This window comes from Fukomys damarensis, unplaced genomic scaffold, assembly GCF_012274545.1.
Source record: "Fukomys damarensis isolate Sample0158 unplaced genomic scaffold, DMR_v1.0_HiC HiC_scaffold_37, whole genome shotgun sequence".
Classification (NCBI taxonomy): domain Eukaryota; kingdom Metazoa; phylum Chordata; class Mammalia; order Rodentia; family Bathyergidae; genus Fukomys; species Fukomys damarensis.
The window spans coordinates 1,102,596-1,113,402 of record NW_022900949.1 but is presented as its reverse complement, the minus strand read 5'-3'; the positions used below and the strand labels follow the sequence as shown (position 1 = coordinate 1,113,402).

The 10,807-nt window shown below is 44.4% G+C and overlaps 1 long non-coding RNA gene across 2 annotated transcripts; it reads right to left on the bottom strand.

Annotated features, from left to right (window-relative positions):
- Nucleotides 1-436: 436 nt before the first annotated feature.
- On the bottom strand, nt 437-10,798 carry LOC104876337. Of its 2 annotated transcripts, XR_784313.2 has the most exons (4): nt 10,716-10,798; nt 9,490-9,639; nt 5,564-5,657; nt 437-1,284 (listed from the first exon to the last, which is right to left on the bottom strand). It is a non-coding gene; the product is annotated as an uncharacterized LOC104876337 (long non-coding RNA). The 2 variants fall into 2 exon arrangements; XR_004515541.1 differs by lacking the exon at nt 9,490-9,639 and having other exon boundaries at nt 10,716-10,792.
- Nucleotides 10,799-10,807: the final 9 nt, after the last annotated feature.

Sequence of the window (10,807 nt, the reverse complement as noted above, 5' to 3'; positions counted from 1 at the left end):
TTTCAGTCCACAGCTGGTTCCAAGACAGAAATGGCAAACAGGTATCACAGAGGAGAAACAGTATGGCACACACAAGGTAACAAAAGCAACAGGGTGGTAGATTTTTTTTTGATCAAAGCTAACTGGAGTTCTAAATGCCTCACTGTCTGTATGTCAGATTATTTTTCCATGTTTGGAAAGTTTTCTGCCATTCTGTGAAAAAAAAAAAAAATTTTTTTTATGTCATTTGCACTATCTGCTGCTTTTTCCATTGACTCCAATTAATCTTTTATAATTCTTTGGATCATCTAGCAGCTGTTGGATTTTTCATGGTCCTTTTTATTGTTGTTTGTTGTTTTTTGTTTTGTTTTGTTTTGTTTTCGGTATCATGGATTGAACTCAGGACCTTGTACTTACGAGGCAGGTATATTGTTGTTTGTTGTTTTTTGTTTTGTTTTGTTTTCGGTATCATGGATTGAACTCAGGACCTTGTACTTACGAGGCAGGTGGCAGAACCACTGAATCCTTTCTTCTCACGATCACTAACCGCAGTCCTATCCTCTATATCTGATACTGTGTCTTCACAACAGCGTGTTCTGCTGCAGGTACTGTCAGTGAATTTTCGATCTCCTGCATATCCGCCTGCAGCTGTTTCATGGATTCCATTTGTTCCCTGTGTTCGGCGTTCATGGTTTCCAGTATTTTCCCAAGTTCCTCTAGTCGTTTAACGGTGTGTGCTCTGTATTCACTGAACATGTCTGTCATCGCGGTCGTCAACGCCGCGGTTAACTCAGAAACTAATTCTGATTTGAATTTTTCTAGAGCCTCATTCACTGTCACTATTAACATCCCTGAGAGTCCAGGTGGATGGTTTTCCATCTGTTCCACTTCACTGTCTTCTAGGCTCGCCTTCTGTGAGCCGGAAATAGGATGGAGTTTCATCCTCCTTAAATGTCTTCCCATTTTCTTCTTTAGTTTAAGTCCCGGTTTGATGCTTGCAAATTGCTTATAGCAGGTAGCTTTACTGCTAGTATTAAGATGATTACCAGCCGGGCGGGGGATTTAGCTCAGCGGTTCAGTGAAGCGCAAGGACCCGAGTTCAATCCCCAGTACCAAAAAAAAAAAATGGCTGCCAGACAGTCACCCTCTCCTGGTGAACGACACAGCTAATTTAAGTAGAAATGTTGTAGGCAGGCAGACAGGGCTGGACCGTGGAGGTCAGTGCAGAGGATGAGAACACGTCGAAGCTGTGGCTGGAAGGGCGTCTGAAGACGAAAGTCACGATGACCAGACCTGCACACTTCCCTAAGAGGTGAACACAAGCTTGAGATTACTGGTACCAAGCTTCTGGGATTCCCCACATAAACAGGCCATTATCTCACCAGGAGTGGACCATCCTCTCCCACCCCTAAGACTAAGACCAAGTCCTGGCCAAGGTTAACGGTGTCATCCGTGTACCCTTGTTAACACGGGTCAGTATTACCCAAGCAACTACATTACTAGTCTTACTGGTTGCTTATACCTTTTACCCATGTTGTACCCACCCCTCTGATCTATAAAACTACCTTTTGGGCTTCTTGTTAACCCATTCGGGACCCTGCTGTATCTTACGAGCTATTCTTAGTCCTCATTCTTATTCGCCAATATATTTTCCCACCCTTAACCGCCACTGTTCTTTAAAATTCATTCTTCAACTTCGCGCATCTAACATCAGGCACGTTGGGAGTTACAGCTATTCCCCCGTACCATTCTGAGATCGCTGGACAGAGGCAGGAGTTTACTTTTGTTTCACAGATTCTGGATTGGGACTCCCTTAGATAATCACAATTGTCATTCCTGTGTATCAGTTGCACATGGCCTGAATTCAGGCCTTTGTCAATTGCTGATGTCTTGAACTTATGTCTTAAAATATATTGTCCTTTTTTATGACACCTGTAAATGTGAGAAGAGAGGAAGATAGGCCCCTTTCAAAGAACATGACTTCCCTGTTCTGTGTATGCTGTACTTTGGACTTAGTTGCTAAATTTATTTTGATGTTCCTTGCTTGACCCATTTCACTCTTTTGAACCCTGTGCTTTTTTATCTCAGGCAACAGTGCTAGGACCATAGCACTAGAGCGCCCCCTGCTGGGATTTAATATGAAATTCTGTAAAATGGGTTTTTTAAATGAAATCTACTTTATATTTGAGAAATATACATGCCTATTAATAAATCTCAGATGTGAAATAAGAAAAGGCCTAAAGGAGTAGGGGAAGTGGGAAGGGTATGGGAAAGAAGTGAAAAGAACATGAGAAAAGGAAAAAATGGAAACAAAGTCTCTGTAAATAGGGGTGGAGGGCAGGGGAGCCAGGGATTTAGCTCAGTGTTCCGCTGTCTGCCTCACAAGCACAAGGTCCTGAGTTCGATCCCTGGTACATAAAAAAGGCAGGGGAATGAGGACAAAAATAAGAACCAAGATACATCATGTAAAGTACAAGATCCCAATGATGAATGCGACTGTACTATATCCCTAAAGTGTGCCAATAAATCTTAATCAATAAATAAATCTCAGGACCTCATCCACTAGTTAAGACAATAGGTCAGTGGCCATTCTTACAACTTGGAGGACAGGTTTCACTGAGAGTTCCAGCTGAATTCTCCTCTATACTCTAGAGAAAATGTTGGGCCTGTTCTGTGTCCTTTCTGGTCTGATCTTCTGCTGATGAGAAGCCAACCTTAGCTCCTGAGATTGCCCATTCTTGCTTTTCTAGGCTGAGAGTGATGACTAGGAGCAAGGTGTCTCAACAACTTACCATAAGCATGAGAAAACACCTCCTTTCCTGGTTTCATTTCTGATATTTCCCTGCCACTTTACAGCTTCCCCGATCTGAGCCATAAGGCTGAGAAGCAATGACTTTACAGTTTCCTCACAGAAGCATGCAGAGTTAAAGGGAGGATCTCTAAAACTGCCCCGACTTTTCCCCACTAAAGACCCACAGAAATGAGCATTTTAATGCTGAAGTTAAAGAAGTCATCTTAGCTGGGCTGGCGATTTATCAGTGGCACCGCACCTGCCTTGCAAGCACAAGGTCCTGAGTTCATTCCCCGGTACCAAGAGAGAAAAAAGTCACCTTAGACGAGGAACACGTTTAATTTAAGGGAGAACCCAATCTTCTCTCTCTCCTCTCTTATGCTGGTTCTCATCATTCACGTATGTAGGGGAGAAAAATATGTTTGCTAATAAATTGCAGACTTTGAAACTTTGGGTGTGAACTTGTAAGATGCTATGTGTCAGGCCTGCCTTAATCCAACAAGACAGAGCAAACAGGCTGCTTTCAGCAACCAATAGCAGCTCCTCAGTAAATAGGGCAAAAGGACCCAAAATGTAATATACAGCCCCCCTGGTCCCAAGAAGTCCAACAATTCTGTACACACCTGAACAGACTGTCCTTGAACGTCCTAGTCATAAATATTTCACCCCAGATTCCTAAGCCCCTTTAAAGCTTATATAAGCCTATTTTCTTTCCACTTAATTGGTAACACATCTCGTTGCTGGTGTCAGCCCATCCTCTCATGGATGAAATCTCTCCCAGCTAGCTACCACTCTCTCTCCCCCACCGTCTGCCCATCCACACAGATGCAATAAACTTGTTTTTTCCCAGCTAGCTGCTCCACTCTGATTTTAATCTCTATTTACTGGAATAAACTTTCTTTTCAAAAGCCCTTTGCAGTACTTGGGGTTGAACTGAGGACCTTGCCCTTGCAAGGCAGGCATGACACCACTGAGCTAAATTCCCTCAAAAGCTTTTTATTCTTTTGCGGGGACTACTGGGGATTGAACTCACGATACCACACTTGCAAGGAAGACGTGGTGCTGCTAAGCTAAATCCCCAGCGCCCCCCAAAACCCTTTTTTGACAAATGGATTTTTTATAATAGTAAGATGCTATGTAATAATTTGGGGTTTTTAGACAGCTTAGGCTTTTTATCTGACCCTTGTAGAATTCAAACGAAGTAGTTAACTCTGCCAGCTAGCTAAATGCCCTTAGGGCAGCTGTCACTCCTAAAGCAGAGGACAGGTTTCCCCAGACCCTCTGGCAAATCCCCATCCTCAACAAAGCCAGTGGCCTAATGGGCAGCTGGATTCCTTTCTGGAGACAGATCTGACTGCACTGAACTAGGGAAACTGAGGTCAAAGGTCATCAGTGGAAGCTAGATCCCTTCAACTGGATCATGTCATCAACAGAAAAATCTCCACACATCTATCATCTCTACCTGAATTCTCAGTGAGGTGAAAGGTGACTATTGTGGTGATCTGGTATTATCTGTTCCAGAGTGACCAGAGGTAACACTGTTAGAGCTCTCTCAGTAAGCCTCCATTAATAGTTAAACTATAGCCAGGCGTGGTGTCGCACGCCTTTCATCCTAGCACTCGGGAGGCTGAGGCAGGAGGGTCACTGTTGAGTTCGACCAGCCTGGGCTACATAGTGAGACCCTGACTCCCAAAAACAAACAAACAAACAAAAAAGTTGAGCTATAGGTTTGGACTTTTCTGTTAGTTAGAAAAAGCCCTAAGTTTTTTTCTATTCCAACTCACTGGGAATTAACTTTAGAACTCCTTACGGTTAGACCACAACCCCCCTCCAGGAAGTTAAAGATGAGGCAGCCTGCAACAAGTTTTTTCACTGAGGAGAGCTATCAGAGGAGCCCTGTGTACGCTAAGTAAAAAAGGGATGCAAGCCTTTCTCTTCCTTGCATGTGTGCGTAGGACACTTATAAATGTGCCTTTACTAACATGTGAACTGTGGCTGCTAGGCTCATTATAAGTGGAACCAGCGAAGCTTCGCAGACACAGCCATTTTAGATTAAACTTTAAAGAAAGCTCAGCCTCGTCCTACCACCGAGGAAGACTGGCCAGAAGGTTAGACAAATAACACAGATGTCTCAGGAGCTTTGCCCTAGGCCCAGGGTGGGAACTCTGCCCATCTCTGGAGGCGATGGTCTCTTTTGCAGACTAAGAAGTGCTCTAATTTATCCACGAATCTATTTTCCTCACTCAGAGAATTAGAAAGCAATGGTTTAGATCTCTTGATCATCAGTTTAATTTTGCTATCATTGCTTCCTTCTTTAAACAGGGCTGTTGTACCTGGGATCAACTGTAGTTTGTGCTCTTGGGTTAGGAGTGTGGGTTCCCAGGGAAGATAGGATGGTGAACTGGTAAAAGGTGGCTAGTCCGACCCGACCTATGTTCTACTTCCAGACGGCAGCCACCTGCTCTGGGGTGGGTCATCTCAGGGGACACTGAGGATGTAGAAATCAGTAGAAATTAAAGAGACACCATTCTTTCTCTGGATTTCTTTTGAAAACTCCATACCAAAGTCGTACGATCTGCCTACCCTCTAGAGCCAAAATGAAATTTTATTTATTTTTTATTTTTTTATTTGGTACCTGGGATCAAACTCGGGACCTTGCACTTTCGAGGCAGGCAACAGAACCACTGAGCTAAATCCCAGGTCCCAAAATGCAATATTGAGAAAAGTACTGCTTATGATACTATTTCACAACTAGAACTATAGTACAAAAAGAGAGAAAATGGTCAGACTTACCTTATGTTCAGATTTTCTTTGCATTAACAGATGATCCTGGGGCCAGGGACGTAGCAGCAGTTGGGCACCTGCCTGGCAAGTACAAGGTCTTGAGCTACATTCCAAGTACAGGAAAAAAAAAGAGAAATAATGTTTATTTTCAAAATGTAAATATACGGGGGAGGGAAGCAGACACCTCTGGCCTTTAAGGCACCAAGAGATGCATCCAATATCCCTGAGCCTGAGGTTCCCTTGCTTCTCTTCCGATGCTCAGGGTGAGGCTTCTAAACCAGCTGTGATCGAAGCCTCCACTGGATTATACCCATCTGTAGCTGATTGTGTCAGAGCCCCTCAAGGACATCAGTAAATGGTGAATATGGGACTACCTGCGCTCGTGTCCCTTTCACTCAATGACCTCAAACAGATCAAACAAGATCTAGGCAAGTTTTCAGGTGACCCTGATGTGTACACTGAGGTCTTTAGAGGACTTACTCAGACCCATGAACTACACGAGAAAGATGTAATGTTACTCTTGAGTCAAACATTGATGCCAGAGATTTAGCTCAGTAGCACCGCGTCTGCCTGGCACGTGGAAGATCCTGAGTTCAATCCCCAGTACCAGAAAAACAAAAGAAGGAAAAGGGAAAATATTTTTTAAATGAGCTGAGGATTTAGTTGAGTGGCGCCATGCCTGCCTTGCAAGCACAAGGTCCTGACTTCAATCACCGATACCGAGGGAAACAATACACATATATTGATACACATATATTGATTCCTAGTGAGAGACAAGCAGTACTGCCGGAGCAGAGAATGTAGCTCTGGGCTGCAGCTCTTCTTGGGAAGACGGAAAGCACACCGGCAGTCTCGGGTGAAAGCAAAAAGCAAGCTGCATTTTCAGCACAGGGGGGTCAGCCTGAGTTCACGCTCCAAGAGACTGGCCCTCACTGAGGGAAGGGTACACTCCCAGGACGCGGCAGGCTTACAGACATCTTACAGCTTTTTCACCATTATAAAGAGCACAGGTCACATGGGCTTAGCAAATTCATTGGCTATGTGGCATTTCAGACAAGCACAGTACACAGTCACATCTCATTTATATCTGGCAGGGAGGTAGAAGAAAGAAAACTGAGAACAAAGGAAATTCCTGAGACGTTAGGGAGGCAGCATCCGGCTAGACAAGCTCAGACATACAGAGAGGACGGGGGAAAACTTCTGTCAGTAAATCAAATTAACTGTAGGGAAGCATGGTCCCTGTTCACTGCAAGCTGACACAACATTAGAGATAAATATTATCTCAATTTGTTTTAATCTTCATTTTAGAAGGTCAAAAGACAGGCAGCTAGGGGAACAGCTGGTTCCTCCTGGAAACCAAGCAGCCCTTAAACAAGATGCCCTCTGGCCTGCCAACCAGACAGGAGGTTGAACGGGAAACATTTTCTTAAAAATCTAACAAAGATGAGAAGCCCTTCAATTATTTTAAAATTGTCAACTATTTATCAGGGGAAAGATGAGGACATCCCTAGCTCCTGATTCAACAGAAGTTGAATATATAGTTTTGGAGTTGAATAATATAGTTTTTTCCAGGTCAGTCTTGTAATAATGTAGAAGGTATCCTGTCAACTGTCCCCTCAGAAGAGCTCTCTAAGCCAAGGCAGCCCTGCTCTGCTGAATTTTCTAACAGGGGCTAAAAGGTTTCAAAGGCACAACTTGGCAGCCTTAAGGAAAAATATTTGGGCTTTAACGTATCTAAGGAAACCCAAAGGCTGGGGAAAGAAAAAATTAAACCAATTCTTTCCCTCCCACAGCCCAAGACTCTAAAACAACTAAGGGGATGCTTAGGAATCACAGGCTTTTGTTGCCTTTGCATAGCAGGATATACTGAGATTACAAGACCCCTCTATCAGCTTATAAAGAAACTCAAAAGTCAGATGCCCGTATTTTAACCTGGGAATCTGATGAACACTTTTATTTTCTCTCACTCTTTCAAGAAGCTAAAAATCAGCCATTCGGATTTGATGATTATTGGTTTCATTTTCTGCTTGGCATTGCAGGTGGAGTCAATCATAGTTTTTGTCTCTGGAAGCTTGTTGTTGTTGTTGTTTTTGTACCGGGGATCAAACTCAGGACCTTGCACCTATGAGGCAGGCACGGAGCCACTGAGCTGATTCTCCAGCCCTGGAAACATGTTTTGCTATGGACTGCAGACCCACACTGGGAAACCTCTTGAACTTATCTTTCCACACCTAAGATGGTTAGGATTTAATTCTTGTGCCACACTTAGAGTCATTCTATCCTGTCTCCACTGCTCTGCACCTGAGAAATACGGCAATTTACAAGTGTTGAGTCCAAGGCACTTCCCTCCTTTGTAGCTAGATTCCAGGACCAATTTCCCAGAATGATGAGTTTCCCCTTCTTAGGTCCCTTCCAGAGTGAAGCTGACCTTCACTTATCTGGGCCATATTAAAAACTGTTCTAGGTTTAATCCTGAAACTCTAAAAGAATAAATGTAAAAGTTTTAGTCCAAATGTATCTGTCTTTCAGTCCTCAGGCAGAATTGGAAATTAACTCCCCTTATGTCCCACAAGAATGATGTTGACTGCTTTTTATAGCACAGGTAAGTTCACTGACAGGACCAAACATTCCTAAGAACCTTATGAGTTTAATAACAGTTCTAGGCAGAAAGAGGTATTAAAGAATAAGCACAGGCCCAGTTCCCAGAGGACTGCCTCTCTCGTCAGGATTTCTCTCCAGAACATCTTGCCAGGCTGACTACTATTCTCAGATATGCTGAGTCTCTGAAAAGGAAAGCCTAGAGCTAAGTATGGTCCAAGGGTCGGTCACAGGATCACAGGGAAGGGGTTATTCCTATAATTTTGGTTAGTCACCCAACCTCCTGAGCAGGGAGATTGATCAGCGTCAGAAGACAAAAATCAACAAATATAAAGTACGCCAAAGGAGGTCACCAAGAGGGAAAAGTCTGATGCTTTTACCGAAAGCAACACGGTCAAGCAAGGCCATGACCCATCCTGACAGCTGATAATGACAGAGGAGCAGACAGGCTCAATGCACGGTTCCAAAGTAATGCCTGAGGAGACTCAACTGACCCTGATAGATAACAAGAGGTTAATATTGGTGTACACAGGTTTCATGCTAACTTGATCTTAAACACAGCAGAAAAGAATAACCAAAAGATGTGCAAACACAATGGCATAGTAATAAAGTTAGACATAAAAAGGGGCTCCAATTGCTGGCCCCTTCTGGAAGTTTCCAGCTACACTGGTAGCTACCCGTTGTTATTAGTCATTATGACAAAATATCAGGCTTATTGATAACCTCCATCAGTAAAGGTGTCTAAGAGCCTGCGGGTTACAACTGCTATTCCAGTCCCTTAAGAACAGTTTCTACTATAATCGTAAATAAGATCTTGATGGTATAACTGACAATGTGAAACAGGAAGGGATAAAGGTGTAGGGGAAATGGGAAAGGGAGGAGAAAGGAAATAAGGGAAAAGAAAAAAATATAAGAAACTTAAAAAATGGAAATAAAGTTTTTGTAAATAGGGAAGGGGAGGAGGGGGTGAAGGGAGGACAGGGGTATGGGGAAAAAAAGAAGTTTCTAAATGTGGCTCTTTCCAGAACCTGCCTTTCCATCCTAGTGCTCATGCTTGATTATACATGCTCTAGTTTTTTGGGAAATTTGTTTATTCTTGCCTAGAGGCTGTCAAACTCTGTGATCATGCAGGTGATGGAACCAAAGACAAATGTGTTAGACTCCATTTAGTGGGATCCAACAGATTGACCTCGTAAAAGAAAGTTCACAACTGCTAACCTACAACCTGACTTCCATCTGAGGCCCATTAGATTAGCTCTCTGGAGAAGGCCCCCTGATTCCGGTCTTCACTACACTGGCCCTCCTCAGGCCGAGGCAGTTGTATGGAAACTACACACCTTCTCCCTTAACCACAGTCAGGGGTACTTCTTCAGAGGAGGCAATGATACAGACAGCTAACTGAGGTAGAAACATCGCAGGCAGTAGGACAGGGCTGGGCCCACGAGGTCAGGGTAGAGAACACACCGAAGCCGTGGCTGGAGGGGCACCTGAAAAAAATTAAAGTCACAAGTGCCGGATCTACACCCTCTGGGGCTTTCCCTACATAGGTAGGCCATTACCTCACCGGGGAGGGGCCACCCTCCACCTACTAAAACCACTAACACAGCAGATTACTCAGCAAGGTGAATGATGTCACCGATATACCTTGTTACTCTTGGGGCAATATTACCTAAACGACTGTATTTGTAATCTTGGCTGATTATAGGGGTTTTTGGCAGCAGGCGCGGGGGGGGGGCGGATTTTGCTTTTTTGGTAATGGGGATGGAACTCCGGAGCTCGGGTTTGCAAGACAGGAGGCGGAACCACTGAGCTAAATGCCCGGCCCTCTGCTGATTGTAAGACTGGAATAAGCTAAAGTGACTCCATGCTAATAGGCCAGAGACTGAGCTTCTTCATATGCTAATTGTTAACTTGGCTAACAGCCCGCCCAGGGGCAAATGGTATGACAAAAGGTGACCATAGAACACTCCCTGCTTGAGATAAGCAATGTGTTTAAAGTCTTGGTCCTCGGGTGGTTCTGTGAATGCCCTGACCTACGTTTAAATTTTTTTGTTTAAAAAAAAAATTTTTTTTAAATCCTATAAAAAGGACCTCGGCCCCTGAGCAGTGGCCTCTCTGAGCTACCTGGCTCCGGGAGCACAGTCTGGCCAGACTAATAAAGGTCTTTTACCATCTAGCCTGGTGTGTTCCCTCCTGGGTTTCTAGTTTCTCCGTCGAGCTCCCGGAGCCTCGCTGGGTTTTAGGACCCAGCATCGTGGAGGACTTTTCTGCTGTTCACGCTCCGTGGAGTGGAAGTGAGACTTAGGTCTTACACTGATTATAGTTTTTACCCACACTGGACCCACCCCTTGTGACTCTGTTTAATAAAACCACCTTTGAGCCGGGGATTTAGCTCCGTGGTTCTGGCGCCTGGCTCGCAAGCGCAAATTCGATCGGGGTGGGGGGGGGCTTTGAGAAGCGGCTCTTTGGCAACCCCCTGCGCACCCCTCCGGTCCCTCAGGAGCTGTTCTTAGTCCCTATTCTCAATTCACATTCCTATTCCCCAGTGAATTTTCCCACTCACCCTCCACTGTTCCTCGGAATGCGTCCTCCGACCGGGGAAACACGAACTCGGCCTCCCTGGCGCCTGGCACATGGAGAGCCCACCTGCCGCTG